General features: G+C 39.7%; 1 protein-coding gene across 4 annotated transcripts in view; it reads right to left on the reverse strand.

Annotated features, from left to right (window-relative positions):
• MDGA2 (MAM domain containing glycosylphosphatidylinositol anchor 2) overlaps nt 1–14,890 on the reverse strand; it is a 954,572-nt gene that overhangs the window by 96,856 nt on the left and 842,826 nt on the right. The window lies entirely within an intron of this gene.

The following is a 14,890-nucleotide window of genomic DNA, read 5'->3' on the forward strand; positions in this document are numbered from 1 at the left end:
ACACATTTGAAGTGTATTAATCTGGGATAGACAAATGACATGAAAAAATGTTCAAATAATAATCTTTAGTGTGTTTTGTTTTATATTAAAATGTTTACTTGAAGTTTTTTTCTCATAATTTCTTTTTGTAGTTTATCAAATTTGTGTCAATGAATTCGATCACAACATGAATTCCCATTGTTCTTTCCTTTCCTTTATAATACCCATAAAATGGATTTGACTTTTTTTGTTATAATGCGTTATGCATCAATTATATTAATAATACATTAGGCCATTAAGGCTCTTATTAGGTCAATTATTATAATAATGGAATGTCTCTGTTCCATTTTTCACACATAGTCAATATTCATTCATTCTTTTAAACAAAATATACACCTAGAATATATTTTTAGAACACTATTCTAATAATATAGTCCAGATCTTAGGACAATCCAAAATGTCTGCTGCAAAGGAAATGATTGGTTTTAAGGGACTTGAAATAGACTTGCAGGTAAAATTGCAAACAGTAAAATGTTGAGAACTTCAAAAAGGATTGTAAAGGTTTTAATGATTAAAGTGGAATCCCAGTCAAAAGCTAACTAAGGCTAAATCTACCCCCACCGCAATTCTAAACCCTGTTCTATCTAACCCTGGAAAGAAAAGATTCCTATACTTACCTATTCTGAAGTCGATCCAGTACCATCCCAGCATCAGCGGCATCTTCTGTGTAGAGGAGGGGCAATTGACGTCAGGTGCCCCATAGTAAGTCAATGGGGGATGTCATCTCCAAGGCACTTGCAGCCTTTGTTGGCTTTCTCTCCTGCACACAGAAGCTGCTGCTGGAGCCTGGACCTGAGCGGCTTCAGAATAGTGAGTATAGGGATCTTTTCTTACAGGGTTAGATAGAATAGGATTAAAATAGGGGTGGGAGTAGCTTTAACAGGCCTGACAGAGAATTATAGGAATTTTCAAAGTGTGAATATTTTTTAGAGAGGAAGTCAAAAGGAATCACAAATATATTTTATTTTCTACTCATAGGCAAGTTGTCACTGGAAACAAGCCATGTCTATACAACCATCACCACCCATGTGGTCAATTCCAGTCTACCCTACTGATTCACATTACTCTATTAAAGATGAGGAGTGGGTTCCAATGTACTTATTTTGTCACATGTCTTCCTGAAGAAGGATTCCCAAAACATATAGAGTGCACATGTAAATTGTATTCAGAATTTTTGCATGTGGAGTGTAATTTTTAATGTTGTGTAATAGATGTTTAATGGTACATAATAAAGTTGTATTTATGGTGCTCAGTTTCTCTTCTATATGCCCACACACTACATATTTTGTTCATAGTTGTACCCTTTGTTTTACTTGCTGTCTAGTTAAGGTTAGTTTGTATTATAAACAAGGAAGCTTAACTAGACACCAAATAAAACATTTGGGGGCTCATGCCTGGATATGACCTACAGTTCAACTGAAGCAGACCTGTTTTCCATGGTGTGTTCTGTGGTTTCTGTAGGAAAAACAAGGGTGCAGAGGTTTCTGGTGCTCAGAAAGAGAGGTGCATCCGGCTTATCTGGAACAGAGACAATTAGTGGGAGCCTCTTGCTAAGAAATTTGCGAAGTATGCTTCCAGTGAATAAGACTTGGGGTGATAAAGTCTCAGATCATTTTGTAGATTTTAGTCTTAAGGGGTTTGATTTAAGTAAAGCAGAGAAGAGGACGGTGTCCAGAGTGGGTTGGTACTTTCTTCATGCTATCTATACTGAATCACAAAGGAGGGAAAAGGCAGAGACAGAAATTAAGGTGTTAAAAGACCAGCTAGCAGTTGCTTAAGAGTGTGTACATTCAATTGCTAGTTGGGCTGATGATTTGCAAGAGCAGTGTGCAGTCCTCATGACCAAATCAATTAACTCCTTAAGGAAAAAGAAGGGCTATAAACCTGTTAGTAAAGCCAGGGTATGTGCCATTGGTACATCCCAAAACTGGGATTGTGAGGATGTGCTCTCTTCAAATGATAGTGAGGAGATTGTATTTGATATTTATGATGATCGCTCAGCAGGGGGAAAAAAAAAAAGTGTGCCAAACTTCTGATTACGAAGCATAGGAAAATGCTACATTATAGAGAGGATATGTCAGATGTGGAGGTGCATTACCAAATCTCCAGATAAGTGGAATTTGAAGAAGTAAAGGAGTTTACACAAACTGAACTCCATGAGCTGGCAAAACAATACAAATAGAGGTCCAGGGAACCCCTATTGAGTTGGCTCCTATGATTGTGAGTTGAAGGGGTGGACAGTGTTGTTTTGTCAGGCAAGGAAGCAGTGGCTATGGGAGTGTTAACCTATGATCCACAATTGTGTCAGGCCAATGCGAAAAGTCTGTTTACTGTGAATTTTTCACTGTTCGGTATTTTCCAGGTCACTAGGACTAGGGCAAACTTGAACTATCCCATTTCTCATGAGGTCTATTAGTGGAAAATGATGGAATAGTGTATTTCCAGGTTACACGAGATGGGTTATATAACTGGGATTATCTAAGTTTGCAGAATGGATGGGTCCAAATATGGAACCCTTTACGTCTGCGTTGCGCTCTAAGCTGATGAAGTCTGCGCCACTTAATCTCAGAGCTCTTTTATTGTCCTTGTTGGGAGGCCTGTGATTAAACAGCAAGATTCATGAAGTAATTGCCCTTTTAAGCCACTTGGGGAGCTAGAGGAGACCAAAACAAAAACGGTCAGGACAGTAGATAAGGTAAAGGCAAGATGGGAAGAAAACAAGAAAAAAAAAAAAAAAAACAAGAGAAGAAAGGGATTGTGGGAGAGAAGACAGGAGGTGAAGAGAAAACCAGGCTAGTTATCACTGTGAAATAAATGTAAGTGGACCCATTAAAGCCAGGAGTACCTAAAGATGAGATAGATGGGATTTCTACTGCAGAATTGCTAAAGAGATGGAAAGAGTTAGTGTCAGGGTTAGAAACACTACTCCTAGTAAAGATATCAGCCTAGATTTAGAAGAAACAGAACAGACCCCTCCTGTTAGCCCCAAATCAATTCACAAAACTGCACATGAACCTGTACCCAACTCCCTTTATCCTAGGGAGGAGTTATATAGACTCAAAAAGGGGGACTGGGAGGTTTCTTGTCCTTAATGAAGAGAAGGAGTGTCTCCTGTGATAGCAGTGAGAACAGTGAAAGCAGGAGGCCAATGTCCATATGTGTGCACGCCACTGTATGTTGGGGGAAATCATCTTCTACACATGTGATGGTTGTAGTTGATACTGGAGCTGAAGTTACATTTTTGCAAGGAAATACTTCACATCACAATGGAGAAGTAATTCATATAGAAGGGTTGGGAAGGAAAACGACACCAGCAGGATATGGGTGAAATTGGCTATTGGCAAAGGACCAGGATCTTGGACAAATGTTTTGGTATCAGAGTTACCTGAAAATATACTTGGGTTGGATGTACTTCAAGGTCAGTCAATTCAGACTGAACAGGTTACATTCACATTCGGGTATTCTGATAAAGTCTATCTGGTCAGGGCAGTGAAGGCTGTGGTCAAAGGTCTACAAATGGACCCCGGTCTACATTCCTCCACCAGAGAAGCCAGTCTGTCTCAAGTAGGACAGACTTCCTGATGGACACAAAGAAATGGGGGCAATTATTCAAGAACTGTTGAGAGCAGGGACCCTTAGGAAACAGAAGTGGTACCTTCATGAAAGAGGGGGTATTTCAGCTGGGGATGTCAGAGACATTTCAAAACCGTTGGCAGTGCTTGTCACTTTTACCAGCACCCAGCCAGAAGAAGAAATTATTGTGCTGCAGTCATCCCCCATTCAAGAGGCTCCATCCATTTGCATCTCTGTCAGAAGAAATGAAAGAGTCAGCATGGTTCGCTGAAGGTTCAGCCATAGTCACCTCGTCTGGGTAACAATGGACCGCAGCAGCCTAAGTACAAACACAGTCCTACAGGAGGCCAGAATTGCAGGGTCCAGTCAGTATGCAGAGTTGAAAGCTGTAGTAATTAATTTTCAGGAGGATCCTTCTTCCCATGTCACTAACTATACTGACAGCTGGGCAGTCTTTAAAGGACTGACTACTTGGATGACCAGGTGGAAGTCCAATGAATGAATGATTCGCGGAAAGGTGGTGTGAGGAGGCAAGGAAGTTTGGGATCGAATCAGGAAGGAAGCTCGCTCCTACACCATTAAAGTGAGCCCCTAGTCCTAGACTTTGAGAACTATAACAGAGTGGCAGAGAAAATTGCCAAGGTGAATACTGTTGTGCCAATTGATCCTGTCTTGATGAACTTGGCCAACTGTTCCTAAAAGCAATCTGGACATTTGGGGCAGAAAGCAACATATGAATGGGCACAGCAAAGAAGATTGCCCATATCCATGGAAATAACTGTAAAGACTGTAATAAGGAACTTTACAGCGTCTGGAGAAGTGTGACAATGGCCATTGCAAAAGTACTCCACCGGGTCAATTAAGAGGAGCAAAAGGCCTGCAGAGATTTGGTAGATTGAATCCATCGGTCTCCAGCCCCGGGGAAACAATTGACTGAAGTATTGTTGCACTGCAATAGACACCTATTCGGGACTTTTGTTTGTTCATCCTTGCAAATGTGTAGATCAAGCTGCAATTCTTAAACAGCTTCATAAATGTGTCGTTACTTATGGCTGTCCCAAACAGGTCCAGTGTAATAACGGTTCACACTTCACTGGATCAACAGTACAACAGTTGGCCAAAGATTCTAAAGTGTACCGATTGTGCCATATTACAAACCATCCACAGGCAGCTGGTCTGATTGAAAATACAGCGGGCTATTGAAGAAGCAGATATGCAAACTTACACCCACATATACACTAAGGGTGTGGAATCAAGTCCTCACACAGGCAGTTATGTTGTTAAATTCCAAGTCAATAGCCAAAAGCATGCCATATGAGAGGATGGTGGGGGCAAGGCACAGATTCCACAGCTGAAGTGCAGAGTTATTATTATTATACAGTATTTATATAGCGCCAGAAAGGTTTGCTCAGCGCTGTACATTATAGTGGGGGGGGGGGAGACTACGGAGATCATTAACTTCTAAGTACTTTTCTTAGTAATGTGCTTTTGGTATACATATCTGCCAGTCTCGTACTGTATTTCCTACAATTGTAATAGTTTTTATGTACAGAATTTTCATTTAGTAAAAGCACATTAATACACTACTAAGGTCTAAGTTTCCTTGACTTATGCTGCAAAATAACCTTAACTAAACACAAAACAAAACACCCTTGTGGTGAAATTGTAAAAACTCCTTTCTGTTTGCAAACAGACAGTCCAGGTTGCCAGTCTGTGGGGTTAATTTACTAAAGCCAAAGCATTTTGCAAGTGCAGTTGCTCCAGAGCTGAGTAAATGAGATGAAGCTTTACTTTGCAAAAAATACCTAAACACAGGCAAGGAAAACAAAAAAAACCAGCATTTTTGCTTGCACATGATTGGACAATAGAAGTCAACAGAGCTTTCCATCATTTACTAAGTTCAGGAGCAATTGCACTTGCAAAGTGCACAATTTATTTGCCTTTAGTAAATCAACTCCATTGGCTGGTAAAGGAGATCTGTACTTTGCAGATAGTTGTCAAGGGATGATTTGCATCTGTTTTAGGTGTTAACATAATTGAAAAAATGAATTTCAAGGAACCAACATTGGTGCAAATGCCAACTCACACTTTGCCATTACTCCAAACATGTACAGGGAAAAAAAAAACCAATACGTTATGGTACTGAAGTATAATATAGTTATGTTTCTAGCTCAAATGTTAAATGTATGTAAGCATTTTTCATGCATTCTGTATATAAAATTATTAAAAGGCATATTATTTACTAACCCTGGAAAGAACTGAAAAAGTATTTGGCAAAGTTGACCTGTGGTATTTAGCCAGTATGTATATATGAGGCCCAAGAGCATAGCAGCTGTTCATGTGATCTACGAGATAAAAGTTGAGGAGGCTTGGGCACCTTCTATGGATGCCTACTGAGGATCTTCCATTAGAATGTCTCTACCCATGTCCAACTGATTTGAGGCAGATCCAGAACACACTGAAGGGATTTTACCTCCCTGCTGACCTGTGAGAGCCCACCATAGGAAGAGTGTGAGCCTATAAATGGGAAAACAGAAAGGACTGCTTTGCTGAGCTTAGTACCATTGAAGCTTTCCTCTAGAATGAGCAGTACATAATTTTACAGTTTTTTATTTATTTGTTTTAGCTTCCTGAACAGGTTCTTGATTATGTGTACACAGCAACTTGTGAACAAATGTATGTCCTTGAAAGTATAAATTGTACAAATTACACCTTTTTTCTGATGTCCTCTCTATTAACCACCAACTGAATTGCTTTACTTATAAACTGATCAAATTGCATACTACCATTACGGTAAAAGCACAGAGTTCTTCTACCATTAAATTAATGTGAAATATTAATTTAAATTAGAGAGATAGAGTCTACCCTGCACATTGGGCATACTAAAAGCTGAATACATTCAAAAAGGAAATGCTTCTGAACAGGATTTTCCACTTATCACCTGAATAGTCTGGGCTTAAAAGCTTTTGTAATGTATTACATGGGCATAGTCAAGTTGAGATTTACTGAACAGTTACAGCTGTTCACTGAAGGTATAATGCTCATTACAGATTTACTTTTTAAAGTATACATTTCATCCACAGAGAGAAGGCTGCCATTTTGTATGCTAAGAGTCAAGCATATTCATTCCTTAGGGACCTGTATTTCCAACTAAAGGGAGGTTTCATGCATGAAAGAGTTGTGTCATGTGACCCCCTACTTTCACTGCACAGGGCATTAGCAAACAGCTAACATAGTTAAGCAGAAGATCACCAAGATAAGAGAAATTATCGCATGTAGATTACTAAAATGATACATGTGTGCCTTAGTTACTTGTCAGATGAGAGGGTCGGTTTTGCTGCCCTCCCCCTTTTGTTTGTTGACCCAGCAAGGGCAATGTCATTGAGTTGTACAAAGGATGGAGTGTCCAGTATGGCCACTCTGGCCTTATGCCTCAGTTTGCCTCATTGTCCCTATTATAACCATGATCACATCATAGAATGATAATAGTTTGCCTTTAATAAATATCCTGTAAAATGCCCACTTAAAACCCAATTTCAGCCAAAACCTTTCAGCAGCTTCGGAATGGTTGGAACGTCTGTCAACATTTTACTGCTGCTTGTGCTCTTTAGAAGATTTCTCTTCACTTCCTGTCCACTTGATGGGGTTCATTTACTAAAACTAAGAGGCACACACATGGATGGAATGAAGGCTTTTTAACAGCTAGGTTGCAATCCTTCCACCATAGGGAGCCTGCATGCAGTTGTGCAGGCTCCTTGTACTAAGTGGATATCAACTTGATTGATGACAAGCCTGGATTTCACACGTTTATAAATGTATTAGCCATGATTTTATTTAATAAATCTTAACGTGTTTATTGCACTTTTTTCCTAGAATAATTTTGTGGTTATTAGCAGTAGATCTTTAGTTTCATCATCTCTTAGCTACCTGAGTGCATGCATATTATTTTTTATACATTAAATATGATAATAGGTCCTATCGCCATGGTTCCATAAATCTCTCTTTTGTTCTTCTATTCCAGGTATAACATTCCAGGGAATTTTGTCCCTGGAATGGTTTTGTGGTTAACAGTAGATCTTTAGTCATCATCTCTTAGCTACCTGTTAATGTGCATGTATATTTTTTTTTTATACTTTAACTATGATAATAGCTACTATCTCCATGCTTCCATAAATCTCTTCTCTATTCAAATCATTTCTAGTACCCCCTGAGAATTTCCTTAACACCAAAGCGAAAAAAATAGGCCAGAATCTCGAGGAAAACCTATGAGCCATACATACAGTATATTCTCTCCAAAAGGCCCACTAATTTGTGCAAAGATGTTGTCTTGGAAGCATGCTAACTCAAGAGGAAATCATTTCCAGGATAACTATGCTCAGAAATAGGTGGATCAAGCCTTTTTTCATGGTTTCTATGAATCTCTGGAGAATGAAGGAAGTCACTGAGGCTATATGACGATTATATATATAAATTAGTTTGTAAAGTGTAAATGTTGATGGGATGGTGCTGAAAAGATTTGCTCCCCTTCCTCCTTTCCATTTATCCTTTGTTACACATTGCAACAGGCTTGTTTTAATATGTGTAAGTGTAAAGTGTAACAGGAAAAAAAAACACATACTCTGACTTTCTGCAAAGTAACCGGTACAGCAGTTTTCATAAACGTTCCCTAATGTCTCTACAAAAATACTTACAACAACGTTTGTCTCTGAAGTATCGTCACATAATGAGAATGTATTTATAGCTTTGCTTAACCTTCAGTTACTCCGAAAATCTGACTTTAACTCAAGATCAAAGAGGAAAAAAATGAATTTCTGCAGAAAACATGTCCTTATTTAGCATATTATAGGTGCCTGCAGCACTACAGCGCTGGTGTGATTCCTGACAAGGAGAGTAACAAACGCAGTTTGATCAGCTCTGGAGTGGTTATGCTGAAGGCAGGAGATTCTCCTTTGCCTCTCTCTCTACACACTATCTCACTCCCACCTCTGTTACGATCTCTCCCTTATGTTATTCATCTACTTCCCTCTCACCAACTTCCCCCTTCCCTCCCACCATTCTCTATCCCAATTTCCCATTATACTGTCACCAGTCTTTTTTCACATTCTCTCCTTCCACTAACTTTCTTATACCCCATTTCATTTTACTGTCACTTCTCTCTCTCTTAATTCCCTCCAACCTAATATCTCTATTTCCCTTTTTTAGCATCTTTGCCAAAACACCTTGGTGTATAAGTCCAAATTTAAAATGGACTTATAGAGTTATTGTCATGGTAACAGACGCATACCAACTCCACTAAACTTGGTTTGGTGCAGGGACGGATTGACAACTCATGGGGCCCCCGGGCAATAGGGGATCATGGGGCCCCTGTGTCCTTGCCCAAACTCAAAAAGCCTATGAAAAAGTTACCAGGGGCATCTCATGGGGGCCCCTACTGACAACGGGCCCGTGGGCAGTGCCCGAGTTTCCAAATGGTCAGTCCGCCCCTGGTTTGGTGATCTAAATTTCAAACAAAAACCACACAAAATGGTTATGTATATGTAAACACAATCACTAAACTTTCATAATCATAATTTCAGGGGGATCATCAGCACTGAGATGCAACAAGGGGGGGGGGCTTTGGGGGGAGTTAAAATAAGCACTTTACAATTCATGTCTTTCAGTTAGGATGTATATCTGCTTTAAACTCCATGTTTCTTTTGACTTTAAATAGTTCCTTTGGACCAAGCTGATCCAAGCAAACTATTTGTGGCACTAACAGATGCACCTGCTGCACTGTATATAGCATAAGCTACATACAGTATACAGTGCTGTGTCCTGGCATGGACTTTCCATCCAACTCCCAGAAGAAATTTGGGTTGGGCTGAGCACTGCTAAGCCATTCACAGGAAGCTTTGTATTTTTTTAGACAGTTCATCAATTAATACAAGGTATCCACTGACTGGCTGAGGTGGAGATCATGACATCATGTGCTCCCTCACTACTTTAGCCAATCAGAGGAAGATTTGTATTCACTGATGAACAGCAAGACTTTCTGTGAATGGCTGAGCACTGCTCAGCCTTGCTTCATTTTGTTCGGGGCACAAGACAAGAAGTTACTGTCCTGCTGCGGGAACACAGCGATGCTGTACTGTATATTTTATGTAACTAATACTACATTTAGTTTATATAGTGCTCCCAGTGGGTCCATCTGTTAGTGAAGCAAATAGTTTGTTTGGTCCAAATGAATTATTTAAAGTCACAATTCAAAACATAAATGATAAGGGACTTTAAGGGGGCCAAAATCAGACAAATGTATAACAATTACCGAAAAACATCATATTTTTATTAATGTAATATATAAAATCAGCAATTATGCGAGACAGATTTTAAAAACAAATGCAGGTATCCATGTTTTTCATAATTGCATTAATTTCCATTCTCAACATGTTTCGCTATTCATGGCTTCTTCAGGAAATAACAGGAACATTTTAACTAAAGGATACCACTGAAAAGTTACCTCTAAAGTTGATTCCCTCGAATCTAAACCATTATTCTTCATGCATGAAATGGACAGAAAACCTAGATGATAACGTGTATTGGTAACTGCAGGAGAGACACAATTTAACCTCAAATCCATCAATATATAAGCAACAGAGGGAAGATTATTTCCTCCAGTATCAATAAATAGGTAGGGCTTTTATATTCACTGCATGTAAGGTACAGGTACAAAATGATCAATGAGTCAACAATTCTTAGGTCAGACTAAGGGAGTCTTTCGAGTGGCACCTGCAGCGGCCATATTTAACATTATAGGACTCCTGAAGTCAGGCTTTAACACTAACCTGCCAACCATTGTCTTCCTAAAGCAGGCTATACTTTAAGCAATTAAGCACAGGTTGCAGGAAAGAAAATTGCCCAAATCCCTCCCACAGCAATGATGTATTCTTCCCGTGGGAAGTGTTCTCTACTGCCAGAACACAATGATCACTGCTGGCAGCTATAGCCATCGGCAGTGATTGCATGAAACAAATCCTACAGGCTGGTTGCATTGAAGTCGATCAATGGATCGACTTCAGTGCAACCAGCCTGCCCATAGATGTTTTGAATCTTGGTCAGTCCCCGCTGAACTGGCTGAGATTCGTTCCATCTATAGCTCGCTGTAGCTGCCTCATTTTATATTTCATTTTCCAGTTCCAACATTTAAATCTAACCACACTGTGAATTTAACTCCTTACTTCTCACCAGCATTACCTTTTCCTTTACCCGCCACCCCATTAGCCGCCGCCCCCCCCCCCCCAATAACTTCTTCCTTCATCTACCTATTGATCCCTGCCAGTTAGATTTTATCTCCTAAACTATTCCCTCTCAGACCTCTTTTTTTGCCCATCTCTTCTATATGTCACTCCGTTGTACTCTTGCTTCTTGAAGTATGCAACTGCCTATTGTACGCCCTTCATAAGCCCCCTTTCTTCTTTCCACCTTCACCTTTTTTCTCCCTTGTTCCTATCATATCTTGTTGCCTCCCCCCTTTATTTATTCCTGTTCACTCTTGTACTCTTTCTCCTTCTACTTCTGTTTAGTCTTACCCTTTATATTATCCACTCTCCCTTCTTTTTCCTAGCTCCCCTTTAACTCCACCGTATTTCTTCCCTCTGTCCACCATCTCAGATTTGTTCCCCCACCCTCCCTCTCATTCCTTTTATTTGTATAATTTCCTGAAATGGCCATAGAACTACACAACAATATAATTGATATTTTAGGCTTGTGGGCACTTTAATTCTCTAAAACAATTTAATTTCCTCTAAAACCATTAGGTACCCTTTTCTCCAACCACAAATCTGTGAGCACTCTGCTAAGTTCACCAACATTTCAAACACAGCGGCTGCAGCCTGTCATTAATTTCCTTTACACAGCTAATACATTTCAGCAATGTCTGCCGTTATCCACATGTAACATCAATTTATCTCCTAATTGCTCTCAATTTATTGCTTATCATGCTAAACATCCCTCCAGATATTCTGCCTTCATGCTAGGTCGCAAATTACAAGTGGAACAAATGACTCCAAATAATGTTATATATTAGATATAATTTAAGAGTGACCCTAAAAAAATCCAATTTTCTGAGAAGGATAATGTCTCCAGTAGTATTTTTTCTCCTGATGTTGTAGTTTAGCTTTTACTGCCTATAATAAAAATTATATTTCTGTCTATTCTTTACAATGTTCTGCTTGTATCATTACGGCAGCTTCTTTTATGCTTTTTACATACTAAAATATACAATTCTGTGCCCCTTAAAAAAAGTTTACACACTGGAACCTCAACACTTAACGTGAGCAAAGAAATGGGAGATTGTAAATCACATATCCAGAATGGCATTGGAAATTCCATCAGTGCAGAAGTGGGGTCTGATAGAAACTTTAATTAAATGGCTAAATATACAGATGCAACCTATTGAAGTTTTTTACCTGCCATTGGTTTTTAAGTAAAATGCACAAAGCTATATTATTGCATTGCATAAGAACCGTGGCAGTATTGTTTGGAACTTGATGTTCTACAAGCAATGCTCGAACTACTGATGGTCACATTTGTTCCCCTCCAACCCAATGAAAATTAAAGCTGAACTCTGTGGAAAATAAAAATCCTCCTTTGCAGTTGGGCTGTTCCATACTGCAGAGGTTAAATACTCATTTGGGTCTATGGCAGTGTTTCTCAACTCCAGTCCTCATGGACCCCCAACAGGTCATGTTTTCAGGATTTCCCTCAGATGAAACAGCTGTGGTAATTACTAAGGCAGTGAAACTGATCAAATCACCTGTGCAAAATAATGGAAATCCTGAAAACATGACCTGTTGGGGGTCCATGAGGAGTGGAATTGAGAAACACTGGTCTATGGGAACAAGAAAAGCACTTATTCAATCCACCTTGCTTCAAGACCGTCTGATGCAGGGTTCTTAGCCTTACAATGGACACCAGGCGACACTCCACTGCCAGAGCATAGGGGAGCACCACCTGCCAGGGAGTGGAGATCAGGTAAGTAAATCTGATTTTCCTGTTCCCTAGACCTAAACAAGTATTTCGACATTGCAGTGCAGGGGCAGCCCCACAGTAAAGGAAGATTTCTATGCTGTACTTTCCCCTGAGATGGGCTTTGAAGTGCGATGTAAATCAACAATTATTATTATTAATATATATATAATATATCAATATATATATATATATAAATATTATTAAACTTTATAATATTAATAAAGCAGAAATAAATATACAAATTTGATGCTTCCAAATGTGAAGCGAAACATTCAGATTGGTTCTGTAAAAAGTCAGATAATAAAAATGTAACATTTATCATTGGCCATTTAATTCAAATGGAACTGAACCCATCAATGTAACACTTTCAAAAACAGTTACATTCCAGGCATGCCACAACCAGGGGCGGACTGACCATTTGGAAACTCAGGCACTGCCCGCGGGCCCGGGGTCAGTAGGGGGCCCCATGAGATGCTCCTGGTACCTTTTTCATAGGATTTTTTGAGTTTCGGCAAAGACACAGGGGCCCCATGATCCCCTATTGCCCGGGGGCCCCATGAGTTGTCAGTCCACCCCTAGTAGGGAGCCCCATGAGATGCCCCTGGTACCTTTTTCATAGGCTTTTTTGAGTTTTGGCAAGGACACAGGGGCCCCATGATCCCCTATTGCCCGGGGGGCCCCATGAGTTGTCAGTCCACCCCTGGCCACAACTGTAACATTTGCTTATGCTCCCCAACCAAACTATGACACCTTCAAATGGCTGGTCTCATAACTGATCACCATGGCTGTTGCAGATCAAACAGAGGCTAAGATGGCAGCTTCCTTGACTGAAAAAAGATAGGAAGGTTTAGTTCCGTTTTAATATGCCTGTCATTAATTCTAAGGGCTAGTTCACACTACATGCATTCCAGTGGTTTTTCTGCATCCAAAACACATAGAACGTAGGTTACATGGTTTTCAATGACATAGTTCACACCAGTGCTTGCAGATCCAGTGGGTCCAGGTTTCAGAAAAAAAAAGTAAAAACATGCTGCATTTTTCCTGCACAGAACTGTACTGGAACACAGTAAAACTAATGAAACATACTGGAACATACCTACATGCATCAAAAATGCACCAAACACCAGAACAATGAAAAACACAGGAAAAAAGAAAAACCTCTAGAACACATTCAGAAATGAATCAGAAACACACTGGAATGCATAAAAACGCATTAACACACATGCAGAAATGCATCCGGAAAGGATCTGGAGTGTGTTTTTGTGGTGTGAACTGGCCCTAAAGTTGGTCATAGACACAAGCAAGTGGATGGAGGAATCCACCTCACCCGAACATTGTAGTCTTAAAGCAATTGGCTGCAGTTGTTGATCAACAAAAGTTTACCAGGATGTCCCTTTGATTGATTTCAAGCACAGATGGCTATACACTAATCAAAATTTGGATGGTCCCGGTCAAATTTTGATCCATCAATGGCCAGCTTTACACATTAAAACTATAGCCTTGCATATCAATCTGTAATGTCTACAAACATATTCTCTTCTTGCTGCCACCAATCAGATGAAAACTTTCAGATTCCAGCTGTCACTTTGAAATGGCAGGTTTTAATTTAATTGGCAGCTGAGAGAAAGTAATGACAGTTTTCAGTACGGACACTGATCAATGAGACCTGATGCTTGTAACACTAATCACCTACTGCCATCTCCAATTGAACATTTCCTGCATCTATTTTTTCTGATCAATAAGAGGTGAAATTGTACTGCATTACATCTTATGCCAGTCCAATTTTTTTGTAGCCAACTCTAGTGGTCTACCAGTATAATTAGTGGTACCAGACCAGAATTAGGTAGGTCATCCGATTTCCCTCTCATTTTTAAAATGCTGCTACATTGACTGCCAAATGCACACAAAAAAACAATTCAAAGTCCTAGCTCCATCCTACAAAGGGCCCACCAAGACTGCTCTGTCATACATCTTCATGCTGATTTACAATAATTCTCTCGAGCACAACTTCACCATCGAGTTGCCTCTTCACACTATCACCTTCAAGACCCCTCATGTGCCTCTTCTCTTGAGTTACCTCGCTCTTGCCATTTGGCACTCTCAACCTTTCAAAGGCACTTAAAACTCACTTCTGACAAGTGTATTACCTTGCCTAAAGCTTCAACATTTCACTAGGCACATTCACTTGTTTTATATTTCTTAGTTTACTCATTCACCTAAATGTTGCCTCTAGCCCTTATTTCTTTAGACTTTGGGCTTCAGAAGCTACTTT

Source organism: Staurois parvus, unplaced genomic scaffold (genome assembly GCF_062004578.1).
Source record: "Staurois parvus isolate SC_StPar_1 unplaced genomic scaffold, SC_StPar_1.0 ptg000997l, whole genome shotgun sequence".
Lineage (NCBI taxonomy): Eukaryota > Metazoa > Chordata > Amphibia > Anura > Ranidae > Staurois > Staurois parvus.